This window comes from Podarcis liolepis, assembly GCF_965112155.1.
Source record: "Podarcis liolepis genome assembly, chromosome: 5".
Lineage (NCBI taxonomy): Eukaryota > Metazoa > Chordata > Lepidosauria > Squamata > Lacertidae > Podarcis > Podarcis liolepis.
The window spans coordinates 66,735,569-66,756,478 of NC_139556.1; the positions used below are offsets into that span (position 1 = coordinate 66,735,569).

Genomic DNA, 20,910 nt, shown 5'->3' on the forward strand with positions numbered 1-20,910 from the left:
GGAATACAGTATGAGTGTGTGTGTGTGTGTGTGTGTGTGTGTGTGTGTGTGTGACACAACACAGACATTCCTCTTTCTTTCTCATACAGAGGTGGGAATGCCAGTTCCAAGATTATGCCTGCCATTATATTATTGTGCATTACCTAAACACAAAAAGAGAGAGTCTCTTGCTTCATAGCAACTTTTTAAATTCAAATGCAGCTTTTGCTAATTTAATTAATTCATCAATCAACTAAAATGCATACAATTAATCAGCTATGGTTTCCTTAGTGAGGTTTCGGCCCAAAACAGGAGTTAAGACTACGTCCTTCCTCCTGTCTGAATACCCACAGGAAAAAAAGCCAGTATGAGCAATATGCATGTGTTAAAATAAATAGGAGGAAAAGCTTTGAAATGGAATGAGAAATGGAAATGCTGCAACAAAGCAAACAATGGAAGCAAAAGAGCCGTGCGGTTTCATCAAGATGCAAGGAGGCCCCCTTACTCCTGTTATCTGCACAGTTTTCACTTTATCAACCACCGCAAGCTGGCAAGTGTTCCAAACATCTTTCCTTTCTCTGTACCATATGGAGTGAGAGAGGGGTGCAAATGAGGAAAGAAGCAGGAGAAGTAAAAAAAACAGAACTGTCCTGGTAACATGAGGACATCAAAGTACAGTGGTACCTCAGGTTACATACGCTTCAGGTTACAGACTCCACTAACCCAGAAATAGTACCTCGGGTTAAGCACTTTGCTTCAGGATGAGAACAGAAATCGTGCGGCAGCGGCAGGAGGCCCTATTAGCTAATGTGGTGCTTCAGGTTAAGAACAGTTTCAGGTTAAGAACGGACCTCCGGAAAGAATTAAGTACTTAACCCGAGGTACCACTGTATAGCACTTGGTACTGTCTGCTCTGCAAGATGCAGCCAGACTCAGCAGCAACAAAGGGGACACCAGACCCCATGCAAGCTTCTTCCACACTTCTACTTTTCATGCCAACCACCCGCCCCATCCTGTACAGCCAAGATCTCCTTAAACATACTGTATAATCCAAGCATACACATTTAACACACATTTATTAACTTAGCACATTTTAATCCTGCTCTTCTTCCAAAGAGCTCAAGGTAGCATTCTACTCCACCCCACTTCCCATTTTATCCTCACAACAACCCTGCTGGGTAGACTGAGCTGCAAAAGTGTGACTGGCTCAAGGTCACCTAACAAATTTCACAGGGATTTAGACTCACCTCTCTCTGGCCCAAGGGCTATTTCATGCAACCTATTTACTGAGCAGTCATCCCTATTTGCTTGCACATAGCTGATGCAGTTGAACATTCATTTTGATATGTTGCAGGGTGGTGCAGTGGTCTAAACCACAGAGCCTAGGGCTTGCCAATCAGAAGGTCGACGGTTCGAATCCCCGAGACAGGGTGAGCTCCCATTGTTTGGTCCCAGCTCCTGTCCACCTAGCAGTTCGAAAGAACGTCAAAGTGCAAGTAGATAAATAGGTACCGCTCCAGCGGGAAGGTAAACAGCGTTTCCGTGCGCTGCTCTGCCAAAAGTGGCTTCGTCATGCTGGCCACATGACCCAGAAGCTGCCTGTGGACAAACTCCGGCTCCCTCGGCCAGTAAAGCGAGATGAGCTCCGCAACCCCAGCGTCATCCATGACTGGACCTTACGGTCAGGGGTACCTTCACCTTTAGGGTGGCTATATGGCAGACAGAATTCATCCTGATTTGCTTGTGAGGTGGTTACACAACTTTCCATTACAGTGGTACCTCGGGTTAAGTACTTAATTCATTCTGGAGGTCCGTACTTAACCTGAAACTGTTCTTAACCTGAAGCACCACTTTAGCTAATGAGGCCTCCTGCTGCTGCTGCGCCGCTGGAGCACAATTTCTGTTCTCATCCTGAAGCAAAGTTCTTAACCTGAAGCAATATTTCTGGGTTAGCGGAGTCTGTAACCTGAAGCGTACGTAACCCGAGGTCCCACTGTATTCATTTGGACCATACTTTTCCATGCATTTCTCTGTCACTTTCCAAACTTGCAAGGAGTCTGGGGCTTGCTTGTTTTGAGAAAGAGGATATGATAACCCTCAGGTGACAGGACGCTTTATTCCACTTTAAATGTGCAAACGTAAAGGTCTGGTAGGCAATTGCATCACTGCCACAAAATACTGGCAGTCTGGAGGAGTCCCTAGCTTGACACTCTAACCCCAAGGGGACTGGCAAAGCAGTCTAATCGGCTATTGGTCAAACTAGTTTGCCAGTCTGGTCAGCTATTGTTACAGTAAGGAGGATTAGCGGTGTGGTCAGGGAGAGAGGGCATGGCTTGGCAAGAGTCCACCAGCCTGGCTTCCGACTGTAGCCCAGAGTTTCCATACCCCATTACCAAATCATACTGGCTGTGGGTACCATACCTGCTTTCCTATCCTCTTGATCAGACACTGTGAAAGACTGGTATCACATGCAGAAAATGGCCTTCCAATTCCACCCAGTATGACAATATTGTTGCTCTTATTTGGACTACACAAATTGGACTTGACTGCACCAGATCAAAACAATGTGAGAGAAGTTAAATTCATACCAGTTTCCAGTATCTAAATTTCAAAACTCCCTGGATTCTAGGGAAATGTCTTCTGAATAGCTCAGTTTGGTAGAACATGAGCCTCTTAATCCCAGGGTCATGGGTTCAAGCCCCTGGGGTCCCTTCCAACTCTACAATTCTATGTGGAATTTCCTTTCTACATGGAAGTTTTTCTTGCCCAATGACCTTAGTATGCAACTCATCACCAAATCTCATGGGCAAGGATCACTTGCATGATTCACTTGCATGTATTGATGGACAGCTATATCAATTTAATATGGTTCTTTTTAAAGAAAAGAGTGGTGTGCAATAAAGGATGCTACTAGCACAGCTTGCCTGTTTTACCTCTGCCCAGTTTATAGTTCCATGTGCACTTCAACCGTATGCATGTTTTAACTACCAGGAATCTCAGCATGTTCAGTGGGACTTAACTCCCATGTAAGCTTGCAATAGGGGAAGTAATTTAGTGGTGAAGCATCTGTTTTCCATGGAGAAGGTGCCAGGTTCAATCCTTGGCATCTCCTGGCTGGGCTGGGAACATCCACTGCCTGAAACCCTAGATAGCTGCTGAGTGTCAGTGTTGATAGCACTGAGCTAGATGGACCAACGGCCTGACTCAGTCTCAGACAGCTTTCAATATGCAGCAAAGTCATGAACAGAAGGAATCAGCAGGTGTCAGCAGCCTGGCAAATTTGGATAGCTTCCCAAACATTGCATTGCCACAACTAGAGTCAGAGCAAAGGTCACATGGAGTTTTTCCCAATACAATTCCCCTGGCTATCTCAGCAGATGGGTTTTGCTCATGCTCAAGGTCTGACTGATTCCTGTATTTGGAATTGGAAAGGCGTTTTTCCTCCAAGTCAAAGAGATCAGCAATTGCAGAGATTGTCATCAAGAACTACTGCTCCATACCTCTTCCTGCTTCCTGTTAGTGGCACCCTAAAATCTGGACTGTATTGTTGCGCCTACCTATTACGACTGCATGGAAGCTGCCAGCATAAGAACATAGGAAGCAAAGCGGGGCAGTCTATAGCTCAGTTGGTTAGCATGGTGCCGATAATGCCAAGGTTGCAAGTTCAATCCCTGTATGGGACAGCTACATATTCTTGCATTGCAGGGGACTAGATGATCTTTGGAGTCCCTTCCAATTCTATGATTCTAAGACCTTTTTGTCCCCCTTGCACAATTGCCACCAATGTTATATGATTCTTTGGGTTCTGTGTGTACAGAGGGAGGCTGCAATGCTCTCTGGCTTTGTTTCTCAGATTGCTTGAACAAATAAAGGAAGAAATGTGGCATTGTGCAGAGAAAGTGAAACTGAGAGTAAGCGAAAAAACAAAGAACGAAAATCTGGCGGGGAGGGAGGGAGAAGGTTGGCATACCCTGTGTCTGAAAGGAACAAAGAAGAGAGCAAGAAAGAGGCTGCAGCGGTTCAAAGTGAAGGAATTCTCCCTGACGCCTGGGTAATGAAACATGAGCTCTGCATGCTCTCTCCCTGACATTCCATGATTGCTGAGCACAAATAAGAACCTGCAGAACAGGGGATTAATTGAGGGGGGTGGAGAGCGAGGAGCAAGGATGAGGCTGTGAACAAAGAAAACTAACAGCATCCAAAGCAGGAGCACAGCAGCAGGAAGATAGCTCTGCAGCATCCCAATAGTAAAAGGGATACAAATGTTGATAAGTACATGGAGAGGAGGGTAAAGAGTTAAAAAACCAGTATTTTATTGGGGAAATGCCAGTCTATTCTTCCAATATCAAATCCAGTCTGAGTTCAAATTGAGACAGCAGACCAGTGCTTCTCTAATAAAATATTGTGATTGTTACCATCTTTCTAACCTGCAAAGAGTCACATAACACTCTCTCACGCACAAATACATATCCTTTCCCCTATTTCTACACATGCTGTCTTTCAAATCCACCCTGGCATCAGCACTTGACATCCTTGGGTACCCTGGTCTCCCCACACTGAGTGGATGGGTCAGGTAACTGCCAGCCATTTTAAATTTCCCATAATGCCTCCATGTCATGTTGCTTAAGAGCGTTGTGGGAACTGAACAGGGCAACTGGGAGCTTGCAAAGGGCCCCTTTCAAACCTGAAACCAATCCTGCTTAAAAAGAGGACAGGACTATAACTTAAGCACCATCTGTACTCTAAGGTAAGAAGCAGAAAGAGCATGGGTTATAAACTGTATTGCTCAATGCTACATATTTCTCAAAATCCAATACCAACATTGAGTTGGGCAGTATGAAGACTCAGGCACAAACCATAACTGCACCAATGTTTGCATTTGACTGTGGTGCAGTGACCAAGGCTCTGTTGTGTATCAATATGCAACTAATGTATGGCTAATGCACAACTGAGTCACAGCAGAGTTCTATCTGCATCAGTAAACTGTGTATCATCATCTCACAGCTAATGTAAAACCAACTAGCAAATTTGTCAGAGGCTGACTAACGCTTGCAAGATTATCTTTTATAAGAAAATTTATATTTTCTGTTAAATTCTGCAGTATTTCTTTCAACAGGTGAAATTAGATGCCACTAAGAGAATTATCATTTTATCATATGGCAGCAATAGGACAAGGTAAGGGTCTACTATACTAACAGCCTTACATATGCCTTCTACAATCATTTATAAAATGCTACCTTTAAAATGTAGCTTCCAGAAAACTGCACCAGGTACATTTTTATTTTTTATCACCGTCCTTCTACATTTATTGTCTTGGTTCACATGCCACGTTAAACCATGGTTTAAACAAACCTTTGTTCAGAAGCCATGGCTTAGCTTTATATCTGATGTCTCAACTATAGTTTGTCAACTGTGGTTTGCAAAAATAAGTCATGAGTCGTTGTTGTCTTAGCATTACAGGCAAACATGGGAACTTCCTTAACTAATGTTTAAGTGTGGTTTGTTTAGTCACCCCAGTGCAATTAATTATGCACCAAGCAACAGAGCCATTAGGCAAGAGCAACTAGAAAAAGAAGCCTCTCTCAATGCTCAACTCTTCTTGCTGGCATTTTCCCCCAAAGCTGACATCACTGATAACTGAAAAACACGCAAGCACTTCCTCTTCTGCTTATATTTGATGCAGCATCTGCTGCATCTGTCTTATGTGATTGTGAAGTGAAGTTATTGCAAAAAGACCTTCTAAGTGTGTTATATTTGTGCTGTTAGGGTCAGGGGTTCAGGCAGGTGGATGTTCATACCACTGTAGGGTTGCACAGATGGAAGCAGCTGGGATTTTACCAGACTAAGTTCTGCAGCTGAAAAAGGGTTGCGTTTTAACACAGAGAAACAGAAAAATTAAGAGGTGCTTGTATGAGTTGTGGAGTAAAGTCACGGGCAGGGTGGGGAGGGTGAAGTCCTATTTCAAAACAAAGGCACTCTCTCCAAGTAGGAAATGGTAACAAGAGCTGCAATTTTACTCTTTGACAGCAAGGCAAAGAAATAAAATACAAAACAACTAGGAGAGCAAGTGTTGAGCTAAGATGGGGAGGGGGATTCAATATGAGGTTGTGTTCCTGATATTAATTACATCTAACAGATGAAACAACTTAGGCGTGCATTAGGAAAAGCAGTCTATCCATGGCAGTGGAGGGGTAGGAGATGTGAGTGACTCCAACATAGTTGATGCTCAGTCATCTCAAAGCATAAATTCATGGTAGCAATTTATGGGAGAAAGAAAAATAAAAAGTGCAGTTGCAGAACACAGGAGTGGAAGAAAAGGGTTCAAAGACTTCTCCAGCTGCAAAGAAGTAGGGGCATTTCTTTCTTGGTGGAACAGAGCGGGTGCTTGATGACAGGTGCCAAAGGTCACCTAGACTCTTGCAGGTACACCCTCACTCTTGCAGCCAACCAATGCAAAGGAAAATGGTGACATACTGCTGCGATGCCAGAACTTGGGTGCCACCAACTCTTAAGGGATGTTGGGGGGAGAGGCAGCGGAGGGCTAGAACAAAATAGGGTAGAACCATAGTTACTTCGATCAACTGCAGAACATCCTTTTGCTTAAGCATGGCTTGTTCAACAAACCATGGTTTTAAAATGGTTTAACATGGCATGCCAACTGAACCACTGAGCCAAACAAAGTTCTCTCTCTAAAACTAGAAGACCAGCATGCAACTGATTCCATTTTCTCCACCATACCACTGTTTTATCAGCAAAGAAACTCAGTACTTTATCAACACCATAAGAATAACAAGGGAAAGGGGTGATTTATCTGAAACAGATCTTGGTAATTCTATCTAATGTTTTCCTTTTAAAAAAAAAAACCACCATATGGCATAACCTTCCCGAAATCAAAACTTCAAATAGGAAGGGGGAGCCTTCCCCAGGTTTCATTAGAGATGCAAAGATATTTCTTTCGGTTCTCTAGTTTTATTGAGAAGCAGATGTAAAGCTGCTTCTGGATTTGTTTTTAAACTGCTGGAGAGTGTAGCCGCTGTGACACAGCAAGGGAAATTTTTTAGGCAAAACAAGAGATTAAGGCATCAGGCTCACGTTACCCAATTCCAACACTCACCTCTGATTTATGGTGGGGTCCTATCTTCAACTTACACCAACTGCGTGAAGGGACGATTGGAAATAAATCCACTAGCCTGGCATAAATTCAAGTTATGGTAGCGTAATGATGCGATCATGAGCGGGAGAAGGAAGAACTTGGATGTGGAAAGGGTAGGGAGGCTCATAGGACTAACTACAGTGGTACCTCGGGTTACATACGCTTCAGGTTACAGACTCCGCTAACTCAGAAATAGTGCTTCAGGTTAAGAACTTTGCTTCAGGATGAGAACAGAAATCGTGCTCCGGTGGCGCGGCAGCAGCAGGAGGCCCCATTAGCTAAAGTGGTGCTTCAGGTTAAGAACAGTTTCAGGTTCAGTACGGACCTCCGGAACGAATTACCGTAAGTACTTAACCCAAGGTACCACCGTAGTTGAGTTAAAGTGTCTGATCATCTCTGCTGGGCCTTAAGGCCTGTCTCCTTACCATCATATAGTGATGAAAGCAAAATAGGAGACGTGTAGAGTCCAGTGCTGTGTGCACTTTACCATTTACTCCTGATCCAGTTGAGTCCCATCCCTGGTGTTTGAGGGACAGCACACATGACGTTAACCACAATCTGTATGTATCCTGTAGTTTCTTGAGAAATACTCCTGCTTGATGCATTTTCCCTCAAACCAGCTTCCATCTGATTTGAAAATGCATGTAAAAGGGGCTACCATATGTGGTGGCAATGTAAAGTTATTAAGAAGGCCTGGGAGGTAACATATAAAGATTTGAAGAGAATGTTGGAAATGATGTTTGGTTTTTTTAAAAAAACCAACAACCAAGAAGCTATGATTTTGAAAGGTACAGGACCTAATGGATTTATTTATTCTTGCATCTGAGAGTGGATGCCAGGCCAAGAGCAGCCCATCCCTGCAGAAGGAAGAAGCTACGCCAAAGAAGATCAGAAGAACAAATTAATGAAACATGCAGGACATATTAGACAATTTGAAACCCAAGAAATAAAAGGACATTGTTTTTTTAAACATATATGGGAAAATGTTTAATGCATACTTTGCAAGCTTTGTGTATAGGTTTTTACATTAGTTGAACTTCTAAAGGTCACTTGTTACAACATGAATAAGGCTTTAAAATTGGACAGTTAAGAATATAATATTTTATGGACGTGCATGAGTAAGTATATAATAATGGAACCAGGAGGGGGAGTGGAGGGAAGTCAGTTAAGATATATGATTTTTTTTTATGATGTTCTTTTCCTTTTTGTTTTTATAAAATTAATAAATTGCATCTAAAAAAACGATTTGAAAATGCAAGGCATGGTTCAGCTGAGGTGTGTACATTGGAGACAGCCATTGCACCTGCACAAATGACAGTTTCCTTGAATAGGACTTCATGGGTGGGTGGAAACAAATCAGGTAATGCACATCAGGGGAAGACCCCCTCTCTGGTGTGGACAGCACTCTTTAGTGTGTGGGTAGGCAAACTAAGGCCCGCGGGCCGGATCCAGCCCAATCGCCTTCTAAATCCAGCCCGCGGACAGTCCAGGAATCAGCGTCAGTGGCGTAGCGTGGGTTGTCAGCACCCGTGGCAAGGCAAGTAATTTGCGCCCCCTAACCCGTGGATTTGTGCCTCCTAACCCGTGGATTTGCGCCCCCTAACCCCCAGATGTTGCACCCCCTAACCCTAACCCCCAGATGTTGCGGCCGGTGCGGCCGGGCCCCCCTGCACCCCCCACGCTACGCCACTGATCAGCGTGTTTTTGCATGAGTAGAATGTGTTCTTTTATTTAAGATGCATCTCTGGGTTATTTGTGGGGCATAGGAATTCGTTCATTTTTATTTTTTTTCAAAATACAGTCCGGCCCCCCACAAGGTCTGAGGGACCCATGGCTAAAAAAGTTTGCTGACCCCTGCTTTAGTGAAAGAGTGCTTTGTGCAACAGAAGGACTTTGGACAACCAAAGAGAATAGCAGATGCAGGAAGGGCACTTGTGTTTTATTGTTCAGCTACTATTCCAGGACACCAAATGCGAGCATCTACCAGAAACCTTAACTCCAGTCCAGAAGCTGGAGAGGCAAGAACAAAAGTATGCCACACAGACAAGAAATGGAGAGGGATTGGGGGAAGGGGGGGATTTCATGCCTCCAAGAAGCACCATTCATCTCCACCACTTCACTACTGAGGAAGAAGATAGGGGGGCAGCATCTTCAAACAACAGATTGTCTCCTCGTCCCCTGCCCCCCTCTTGTAATTTACTCTTTTTACTTAGCAGAGACTAACCGTGTCCCTAAGACAGAGAACACTGACTAAGGCTGGAACCCTAACTCTCCTTACCTGGGAGTAAGCCCATTAAATTTAATAGGTGGCCAACCAGATGTCTGCGGGAGCAGAACATGACCACAGGAGCATTCTCCCCTCCCGTGCTTCTCAGCAACTGATATTTCAAAAGGGTAAGACCCTGTTGGACACAACCTTCCAAAGTACCCACACCATCGATTCAAAAGGATAGCCAAGCACTTTACTCCAACTCTTGGTACAGCTAGCCACATAAACACCTCTGACATATTCTTCCTTACAGGCTAAGAGCAAGGAGGCATGCAGTGGAACAAGCAGGAACTTCAGATGGTGTTGCAGTGTCAAAAGGACAGGTGAGCATTGTGCTGACAGTAACGTGTTCTCCCACATTCAGATATTGACTGCACAACCAAGAGAAGAGGTGATAGCTGCATTTAGGCTTGCCATAGAGCAGGCATCCCCAACCTTTGGCCCTCCAGATGTTTTGGACTACAATTCCCATCATCCCTGACCACTGGTCCAGTTAGCTAGGGATCATGGGAGTTGTAGTCCAAAACATCTGGAGGGCTGCAGGTTGGGGATGCCTGCCATAGAGAGTCGGCACCCTCCACTCCTATTGCTCAACAGCTCCTAATGAGCAGCCAGAAACAGGCACCATCTGCTGCAGCTGCTAGCCATTACTCATTACCACCCCCATGTTTCTCTTGCTTCTTCTAAGCCAACTGTGCATCATTTCGACAGGGACAGAGGCAAAGGGCATACCCTACCTTCCGATGCCACACCTACTGCCAGCGAGACCACAGAGCCCAGTGGCAAACCAGATGCACCTATGCAGGACTGGAACATTCGAGCAATTGCATCACCACAAAGACACCTCTGGGCTCATAAAATTTCATCTACATGGCTGGTCTCCTGTATCTGCCATTACTTAACAAAATATTTCTGCTGCAGCAAGCAGAGGCATTTGCATGCCCTGGGGAGGGATATAGGATGTAGACCGAGGACCAATAGGAAAACATCGCAACAATTTAAGCAGTTCTATTTATTGCAGCCTTTTATTATGTTGATCTTTTGAACATGTAATTACAGCATATGATTTGGGTTATGATTAGGCGCTTCTCTACTATTTAAATATGGTCTGACTTGCAGCGAATTATGTGTGTGTGTGCAACATATGAGCTATGTTCTTGCAACATAATTCACACATTGTCATCAGTGAAATAAAGCACATTCAAGTTAACAGGCTTAAATTAAAGCCTGGTTTAAATTTCAACCTTCACCTTTACATTAACCTCACCATGCACACACACACACCTCACAAGTGTCAGACCATCAGCTCCTGTGAATTTCCAGGATTCAAATTATTGCAAGCTTCACCACGGGTGAGGGGGGGGGGAGGAGGGCAGTTTACTTAGGCCTGGTGACCTTGGATGAGAGGAAGAGAATTAGGCTGTGGATCCATTACCATATAGGGGAAAACTGTGGCAGAACTAGAGATAATGCTCGAGGATGTTTACGCAAACTTGTTTCTATGTTGTGGGGTTTGTTGGAGTCATTCAGAACAATGTTAGGACAGGAAGCCAACATGCTGGAGTTCTTTTCATGTGCTCTCCATGTGCATGAAGAAGAGGGCAAAGGGGCCATACTGCTGCCCCTGCCCCTATGTGGCCCTGGTCTCGGTACGGGGATTGAACCTGCAAGCTTGGCGTTATCAGAACCATGCTCTAACTGACTAAGTTATCCAGCAGGATGTTAGTGTAGATGTCTGCAGAGCAAAAGCACACCATGCAGACATCTGTGTCAACACATGGATTTCCAGGGGCAGTGCCAGCAACGCATCCTGCTGCCTCCTTCTCCAAACGTAAGCTCTATACCTGGATAATATCTGAATAAGGCTAGAATAGTAAGGTGCTCAGAAGGAAGGAAGGAAGGAAGGAGGGAGGGAGGGAGGGAGGGAGGGAGGGAGGGAGGGAAAATACCAGATAGGAAATTTCTCCTATCTGGAGAACCACTGCCACTCAGTGCAGGCAATGCTCAACTAGATGAACCAATAGTCTGACTCAGTACAAGGAGCTTCCTTTGTTCCTAAGAGTGTGCTTGTACAGGTAAGTCTAGGGCACTGGGATAAATGTGCTCCCCTATGTGCCATGCTCCCTAAAGAATAACAACCCCCAGAATTCCTTGATTATTACAAGGAATTCCAGAGAAAGCCCATAGGGTGTGGCAGAAGACATGAGGGACAAATGCCACAAAATCAGGAACACAGATCCCAAGGACAGGAGGAGCCAGTACTGCTGAGATTCCCAAGCCCCAGAAAGCATGTGAGTTACATCTGTGAGCTCCAGAGTTCTTAGAAAACCTGACACTAGATCCCAGGGTCAGTGTATAATATCTATCATGTGTTTGTTTCTTGTCATACTGCTATGTCTATGAAGCAAGCAGACAGAAGCTTAAATAAAGGAGCTAATGGACCAAGGCTTGTTTGGGGGTGGGCCATAAAAATTGGTACTGGGTTCACCTTTCAAGATGAGTAAAAGAGCCAATGTTACAAGTTTGCACCAGGCCCAGAGAAATTATACTTAGGCATAATCCTAAAGCCTGAACAGCAGCTACAGGGAGACATTGCCGCCATATTTTCTTTAGGGGTTGAAATGAGCAGGTGAAAACACTCCAGTGTTATCTGTGAGAATGGGAGTGGATTCTTCTAACAGGAAATTAGAAGGCTGAGAGAGTGTTTCCATAAATTCATTTATACGGATGGTGTTTCTCTTTTATGGGTGTCAACAAAGTGATACAAGGTACCTTTTAGAGCAGTGAGTTCATTATTTATTTGATCCTTTTAAAAAAGGAAATATGGCCCAAGGCTCTTGGGACTGTGTACTGCAGCTTCACTTCCTATAGATTTTACTGTCAATTTGAGTAGTCTTTAGGTATGTATTTATAGGACAGCCGGTTTATTGAGTAAATAATGCATCTGCCAAGAACTGTAAATGCTTGTAGACTAAACAAAGTATATTGACAATGAAGGGGAAATAAAGGTGTGTTTGAAGTCACAGCAAGAGATACCACTGCTAAGGAAGCTTTTAAAAGGAGCCCTGCTTTGGAACACTGCTGTACATTGAAACTTTAGAATGCTGTGGACCATCTCTGGATACTTAACACACAATTATAATATGAATTCATGATCAGTAAAAGGTGTTCAAACCAGCTAGTCCTTGTGACATCAACCATATTCCTCATCCATAGGCAGCAGCGTTATATTCAGCCCACATATAACTGATAGGGAGAATATCTTTGCTGCAAGAAAGCTCTTGGTCCCATACTGTATGTATGTCCAATAAAGTGGGTATTCATTGCAGCACTGCAGAAAGAGTGAACCTAGGTATGAGAACATGGCCTAGAACCATGGACTAGAATTTATTGTCACTGATTTTGAGACTCTCCAAAATTGTAGTCTGTACGGGTTACTACTTCTCTTGAGGTGAGGAAAATAGCAAGTGTGCCCTTGACACAGTTCAGCCCTAGTCATCTCTTATGTTGAAGGAAGAGGTTGTCACAACCATTGCCAGGAAAAAAGGGCCAGCGACTTCTGTGACGCCTTTGCACGGCTTGCGGTTAACATCTGTTGTGGCTAAATCCTATTACTGCCTCACCAACGAGTCTTTTCAATGGCTATAATCCACTATCTTCCCCAGACTCCAAGATCACAGATAGATATTGCATAGAACACAACCACAAAACCACAAAATAATGTGTGTACAAGAGGAAAGCTTTGAGAAAGGAGGAGTGTACAATAACACCTACTAACCTAGGGCTGCTTTCAGTATGATGCAGATTCTCATGGTATGTATGTAACAAAACCAGAAGTTTGCACAGAAGCTCTATTTGGCTATTAGTTCTGCAAACTTTATATTAGCCAGATTCAAGACAATTAATGAAGCCAGATAGAACAAAGATGTAAGTAGCTTCTGAAATGTTTTGGTGGCCTCAGATTCACATTCAAGAGAAGGGTGAATCAAAATAATGATGCAGATGCTGTAAAGAGCCTGTTCTTAGAGAAATTAGCAACAGTTGGTACTTCCTAAATCCACTGGGATGGTAACGCAATCGTTGACAGCTATTGGTATCACCCAAACAGATTAAGCAGATTTCTACTATTTGATTGCAAGATAGTTTTCAGGCGCCTGCAAATCACTCCACAATGAACAAACATAAGCAACTGAGATTCACCCTATGACAGAAGGATCATGGTCCCCAGTACAGTGCTAATGGCCTTATTCCATGAATCCAAATGTTTTTGTGTATTACATCATCTGGGAAATCAGAGCTCCCCGTGTCAAAGTGCGACCCTGAGAAGTATCAATTTTTACTGACTGTTTTCTGTCTTTTGTTTGCACAATTGCTGCTCTTGGGCTATCATTATGTTTCTGCTATAAACCTCAAGCTGAAGCTATAGCAAAACACACCACATTATAAAAACAGAACAGCTATTTGAAAGTTCAACAAAAGACAATATTGTAGAACTTAATGGCTTGTCTAAAGGAGGGAATGTTTCTTGTCCCCTCCTGCCTGCTGCCCTTCCCCACCCCTACCGCCCAAAAGGTCTCCCTGGTGGGTTAGGGTGCCCTTCTGAACAAAGTGAGAGGGGGTAGGGTGGCTATGGGGTGGGGGAACTTTCTTTCCATGAACTTCCTTAAGTGAAATTTCATGAACTTCCATAAAATTTTGGTGGATCCCCTGTCCTCCAAGACTCCTCCATGCCCATCCCACATTGTTTAGGACAGGAGAAGGAAACCTTTTGCAGTCCGAGGGCCACATGCTTTTCTGAGTAACCTTCCAGGGGCCGCACACCAGTGATGGATGGGGCCAGAGACAAAAGTGGGCAGAGCAATGAATGTGAATTTCACGGTAGGCTAGGTTGCTGCACACATGCATACAGCCCTCTATAACCTCCATCCATGCAAGCAAGAAGCACTATCAGGGTTCAAGGGCACATTCCAGCCAGGCAAAAACTCTTGGGTTGTGAAGCAGGGCCAGTGAAGGGCATGGTCTCAGAGAGGGCAGGGCCTGAGGAAGAGTCCCAAAGGGCAGAGCATGCAGCTGGAAGGACCACATTTGGCCCCTGGGTTCTTTGTGGTTTAGGAGAACCCTCCAGTCCTCCAGATATTATTTGGGGGTGGGGTGCATGGAGAGGAAGGGGTGGAAAATTTTCCTTCCGTCAACTTCTGCATTATTCCGGAGGCTACCTTGACACTGCAGAGGGGTTTGTTCAAGGGGCTATAAAGCAGATGAGTGCACAGAAAATGTTCCCTCCATGAACTTTCTTGAGTTTTGAAGCATTGTCTGTCCTCATAAACCGAAATGATCTGTTTCTAGAGTGGTGCTGCTGGCTGTTGGGAAACAGCTGAGGAGGAAGGTTCCCCTTCTGCTTTACATACATGGCAAACAAAAATTCAGTGGTTATGGTTACCCTGTGTGGGAATGTTGGTCTTAGAAGACCAAATTTTAGTTGTCCATTTTTGCTGCTTGCAGTCTGGGGTTTGCTCGTCTGAATACCAAAAAAGGAGGCATGTTTATTTGAGAATGCAAGACCAGTTTGGGATAAGAAGAGCCCTGCTGGATCAGACCAAAGACCAGCATTGTGGTTTTATTGTTTTGCTCTTTTAATGAATTGCTTCCTGTGAAGCATCTTGAAGGGATTTCACAATACAATAAAAACACACATAAAACAGTTTCATATAGAAAAACAGTTAAGACAACTTCATATATAAAACCAATTAACAACCATTACATATGTAAAAACAATTTCAAATCCAGTACAGATACCAACTGGAGAAACATGTTCTCATAGTGGCTGACTAGATCCTTATGAGAAGGCTACAAGCAGGACAGGAGCGCAACAGTGCAATTACCACCTGAGATTCCCAGCAACTAGGATCTGGCACGGTAGTGTCCATGTGGACTTTATACTGGAAATCTAGCGCAACATGGAAAGATGAAAAAGAGGACTATCTGTACAGCCCAAACACGTCGCAAAGTCCTGCACATAATGATTTGAAGAAGCAACTCTGTTGTGCACATCATATGAGGAATTTGCCCGCTGCAACATGCAATGTACATCCTCTCTCTCTCTCTCTCACACACACACACACACACACACAGTCAACCCTCTTTGTTTCACATGCATGGCTTTATGGCTTTGGCTTCTTATCAACCTTTCCTGTCCATAATCTTTTGGGAACTGGTAAGAAAAAGCTGGCAGGACATGATGTTTGGCACCTTTCCCTGCAAAGCACACCCCTGCCTCCAGCCTAGACGCCTGTGCAAGCCTATGCTAGGAAAAGACTCCAAAGGAGCAAGCATGGAGCGGACCATCTGCACACTGGGATGGAAGCCAAGGTAGTTCTTTTATTTGTGAGAATAGTTTCCTGTGTGGATGCGGATGCAAAACTGCCTGAGGCTGAAATCCTCCTGCATCCAGTCACTTGTCCTTAAGGGTCACTTCAAGCATTGCAGAATGGCATTTCACAGTTTTGCCACTGTGTGCATATCCCACAGGAAGGCAGGGACAACCTCAGATTCCTAATGACTGTCGCATGCACATCTTCCTCCCCCCCCCCATAAGCATGTCTCCTGCAATACACACTGAAATGTGCAATGTGTGAAACGGCTCAAAGTCCACTAAGAGGAATGAGTTTTAAGTGTAAATAACCAACTGGAGAATCACGGCATTTCTGAACACTATCAACTCCTGGAATTCCAGATGAAACATCTCATGGCCCCCAAAAGTGTGATGTTCTTATATTGTTGACCCTCAGGTTGAAAGTCACAGGCATCTGAGACGCTATGTTTGCTTGTTTGTTTGAACAAAAAAAATTATACTGCTTTTAAGCCCTAACAAAACACTAATAATAACAAAACACAACAATAACTGTCAGGGAACTGCCATCAGAGCATCCGGTGATGGAGGGACTCAGGCAGGATGAAAGAGACTCAACGGCTGAAGCAGGAACCAGCAGGGGGAGGAGTGGGTCTCTGAGGGAATGCGAGCAGGAGGGAGGGCTCAGGGAGGCTTCCAGCGAGAACAGTGGAGAGGTATCGGAGTCTCCCATAGGGAGACCCACACCTCGCAGGAAACTGTCACGCCGTGAGTCCAGGAGACGCGTTTCCGTTAAGGAACTTCTTTGCTGGAAACGCTTCCGCAGACAGCCACTGTCGGACTCTACTAGTGACTAGAGCAGACATGTCTGAGGAGCTCCGTCACACACGGAGGTTTGTGGGGTCGCACAAACTCTGAGGGAGCACGTTTTCACGCACAAGCAGCTAATCAAACCCTCACAGCAGTCCGACAGTCTTTGTACGCTGCCTGTGCAAGAGAAGGCATCATGAGCGAACCAACCGGAACCGGAGGAGCAGGGGCTGGAGCTGATCCAAGCTTGGAAGATAGATACCGAGCGTTGGAGGTTCAACTGGCCCTGCAGACGGCGAGGTTGGAGGAGAGAAGGGCTCAGGATGCAGACAAGAAGGGGAAAGCCACGCAATTCCCCAGAAAGGTACCAGGATTGGTGCAGAAATTTGGGGGGGACCCCAAGGACTACCATGCTTTTAGGACAGAGATGCAATATGCCCTTAATGTGCAGTTCGATGAGTTCCCTGATGAGGAATCGCGAGTTGCTTTTGTAATTGGGCATCTTGAGAAAGGGGATGAATGGAAAACCACCATGTTTACCCCTTTGGGGGCGTTTGAATACCTCGTTATGCCATTTGGATTACAAGCAGGCTCCGCGTGTTTTCAATCTTTTATGAACCACGTGCTGGGCCCTTTGCTCTACAAGAATTGCGTTGCCTTTCTAGATGATGTGTTGGTGTATTCTGAGAATGAGGAGCAACATGTGAGAGACGTCAGAGAAGTGTTGAGCAGACTGCAAGCCAACAGGCTGTGGGTCAAACTGGAGAAGTGTCGGTTCCATACCAAGGAGGTGGAATTCCTGGGGTACCGCCTGTCAGACAAGGGATTGGCCATGGATCCCGGCAAGGTACAGGCAGTGCTGGAATGGAAAACACCCAAAACCAAGAAGGATGTGCGGAGGTTCCTAGGGTTTGGAAACTTTTATCGTAAGTTCATCCGCAACTTCGCCCATCTGACGACGCCCATCACTGACTGTCTCAGCAGTAAAAAGAAGTTTGTATGGACGGCGGAGGCGGAGCGAGCGTTTGAGGAACTGAAAAGGGCCTTCGCCTCTGAAGAACAACTTCTGCATGTGGATTTACGAAAGAAGCTAAGGGTTGAAACAGACGCATCTGACAGAGCCATAGGGGCGGTGCTTCTTCTGCAGCCGGGGAAGGAGGAGTCAGAGTGGCGTCCGTGTGCCTTCTTCTCGCGGAAGCTGAACAAATCCGAGAGGAACTACACGGTGTACGACCGAGAACTGCTTGCTATTCATGAGGCGTTCCGGAGATGGAGGCATCTGCTAGTTGGTGCACAACATAAAGTGCAAGTGTGCACGGACCATAAAAATCTAGAGTACTGGAGAACGGCGCGAGTGCTCAACCAAAGGCAGTTGAGATGGGCCCAAGAGTTCTCCAAATTTAACTTTGAGATTTGTTATGTGCCAGGCCCAGAGAATGTTAGGGCGGACGCTCTCTCACGCAAACCTGAATATTTGGAGGGGGAGGGAGCACCCGAAGAAACCCATATCATTCCAGAGGACCGCTGGGTGTGTGGGGCGACTTTGGTGGGGCAAAGGGAATTGGTAGAGGGTACGGTGCAGGATGCATACGCCCAGGGGAAACTCAGGGATCTCAGAGGGGAGGAAGACAAATCCGGTGGTTTTGAGGAGAGAAATGGGGCATTGTATTATAAGGGAGCGTTATATATACCTGAAGGGGAATTGAGGGAGAAGGTACTCAAGCAGCTGCACGATAGCCCCACAGCAGGGCACTTTGGGCAACACAAAACCATGTGGCTGGTTACCAGGGAATTTTGGTGGCCCAAGGTCAGGGAAGATGTACGGGAGTATGTGAGAGGGTGTGAACAATGCCAAAGAGCCAAGGGGGAGAGGCAGGCGCCGGCTGGTTTATTAGAACCACTGCCCACACCTGAGAGACCGTGGGAAGCAGTGGCAATAGATTTCATGACTGATCTGCCAAGGTCTAGAGGGAAAACAGCCATCATGGTTGTAGTAGACCTGTTAACTAAAATGGCACACTTCATAGCCTGCTCACATGCGGTTACAGCAGAAGAAACCGCCAAATTGTTTGTAGAGAATGTGTTTAGGTTGCATGGCGCCCCCTTGAGGGTGGTTTCAGACCGAGGGAAACAATTTACTTCCAGGTTCTGGAGGAAGCTCATGAGCTTACTGCATGTAGAGGTTAATTTTTCGACGGCCCGTCATCCTGAAACCAACGGGCAGGCGGAAAGAGCAAATGGGGTTCTCCAACAATATTTGAGGTGTTATGTTAATGACAGAGAGAATGATTGGGTGGAGAAGTTGGCGTTGGCAGAATTTGCCTACAACAATGCAGAGAACGTGTCCACGGGGATGAGCCCCTTTTTGGCTAATCACGGGTGCCATCCCAGAGCCTTCCCAGGGGGGGAGGGGGAGAACTGGAGCGTTCCAGCTGCAGAACAGTTCGTGGAAGAAATGGAAGCGATCCATCGCCAGCTTCAACTCAACTTAAACAGGGCTAAGGAGGAATATAAGAGGCAGGCAGACAAAAACAGAAGGGAAGGTGAAAGCATCAGGGTGGGGGACCAGGTGTGGCTGTCAACCCAAGGGTTGCCATTCAAAGGAGGTTGTAAGAAGTTAAGACCCAAAAGGCTGGGTCCGTTTGAAGTCATACAGCAGGTCAATCCAGTGGCTTTCAGGCTCCGGTTACCGAACCACATGAAGCTGCACCCAGTTTTTCACAGGTCGTTGCTGTCACCGTATAGAGGAGACAGTGAGGGGAGGGTCAATAGGGGACCAGCAATGGAGGAGAAGGAACACAGCTACCATGTAGCGGAGATCCTCGATTCCAGGTGGAAGGGAGATCAAGTAGAGTACTTGGTAATGTGGGAAGGGGAACCGGAGTCGGAAAACACCTGGGTTAGGGCAGAGGATGTCAATGACGAGGTTTTAATAGAGACTTTTCATCAGAGGTTCCCACGTAAACCTCAGCCTGTAGCGAGGTTCCGAAGGGAATACTTTGCCACCACCGACGAGGAAGAGGAGTTGGAGGGGTTCCCAGATTCTGAAGAGGAGGAGGATTCAGCGGGCCAGGACGACGATCGATGGAGAGAATTGTTCGAGACGTCAGAAGATGAGGAAGATTCGTTTCGGGGTTTTAGCCCTTCACCTCCCAGGGGGGAGGAATTGGGAGGGGGTGAGGGGGGCCCTGGAGGGGAGGTGGATGTCAGGGAACTGCCATCAGAGCATCCGGTGATGGAGGGACTCAGGCAGGATGAAAGAGACTCAACGGCTGAAGCAGGAACCAGCAGGGGGAGGAGTGGGTCTCTGAGGGAATGCGAGCAGGAGGGAGGGCTCAGGGAGGCTTCCAGCGAGAACAGTGGAGAGGTATCGGAGTCTCCCATAGGGAGACCCACACCTCGCAGGAAACTGTCACGCCGTGAGTCCAGGAGACGCGTTTCCGTTAAGGAACTTCTTTGCTGGAAACGCTTCCGCAGACAGCCACTGTCGGACTCTACTAGTGACTAGAGCAGACATGTCTGAGGAGCTCCGTCACACACGGAGGTTTGTGGGGTCGCACAAACTCTGAGGGAGCACGTTTTCACGCACAAGCAGCTAATCAAACCCTCACAATAACCTTCAAAAGACAACAAGGTTGTTTGCGAAGTGATTGTTCAGTGCAGTTTCTTATCTGAAAGCATAGTGAAGATAGATCAGGTACAATCCATGAGATGGCCAGACTGCAAATATTCTGCCTAGACCAACCTTCCCCAGTCGGATGCCCTCCAGATGTTTTTGATGCTTAACAGGAGTGTTAGTCTTGAGGGCAGCAGACTAGAGAAGGCTGGCCTAGGCACTTTTTTATTTACTCAGCCAGAACCCAAAGGGCTGAACATGATCTACTGCATGTGTACGGAGGCTTTATAGCCTCCATGTTCCAGTAGCTGCTCCCTTATACCAAACGTAAGAACACAAGAACCCTGCTGGATCAGACCACTGGCCCATCTAGTCTAGCATCAGGGCCAACCAGATACCTGCAGGAAACCCGCAAGCAGGACTTGAGCACAAGAGCACTCTCTCCTTCTGCAGTTTCCAGCAAATGGTATTCAGAAGTATTGCTGGTTCCAAATATGGAGGCAGAGCATAGCCATCATGACTTGTAGCTCTTGATAGCACTCTCCTCCATGGATGGTAATGGAAATTGCTAGCAGTAGGCTTTGGGGGATGGGTAGCAGTGGGTTTGTTCTCCATCCTCCAACCTTTTCTCCAAGAGGCTTCCCATAAAGCCAAGTGCAAAAAGCCTTGGACCAGCTAAAACCACCAGCAGTCATCATCCATCTGGACCTAGATGCAGCCAAGGGCAAATTATG

The 20,910-nt window shown here is 45.8% G+C and overlaps 1 protein-coding gene across 15 annotated transcripts in view; it reads right to left on the minus strand.

The window, feature by feature from the left end:
- Positions 1-20,910, minus strand: part of EPHB1 (EPH receptor B1) — a 344,460-nt gene that overhangs the window by 244,245 nt on the left and 79,305 nt on the right. The window contains exon 3 of one of the 15 annotated variants that reach the window (XM_083506365.1): positions 7,558-7,650. The exons of the other annotated variants lie outside the window; for them this stretch is intronic. The gene's annotated coding sequence lies outside the window, so the exon portion shown is untranslated. The remainder of the gene's footprint in view (positions 1-7,557; positions 7,651-20,910) is intronic. 15 annotated transcript variants of the gene reach the window in all.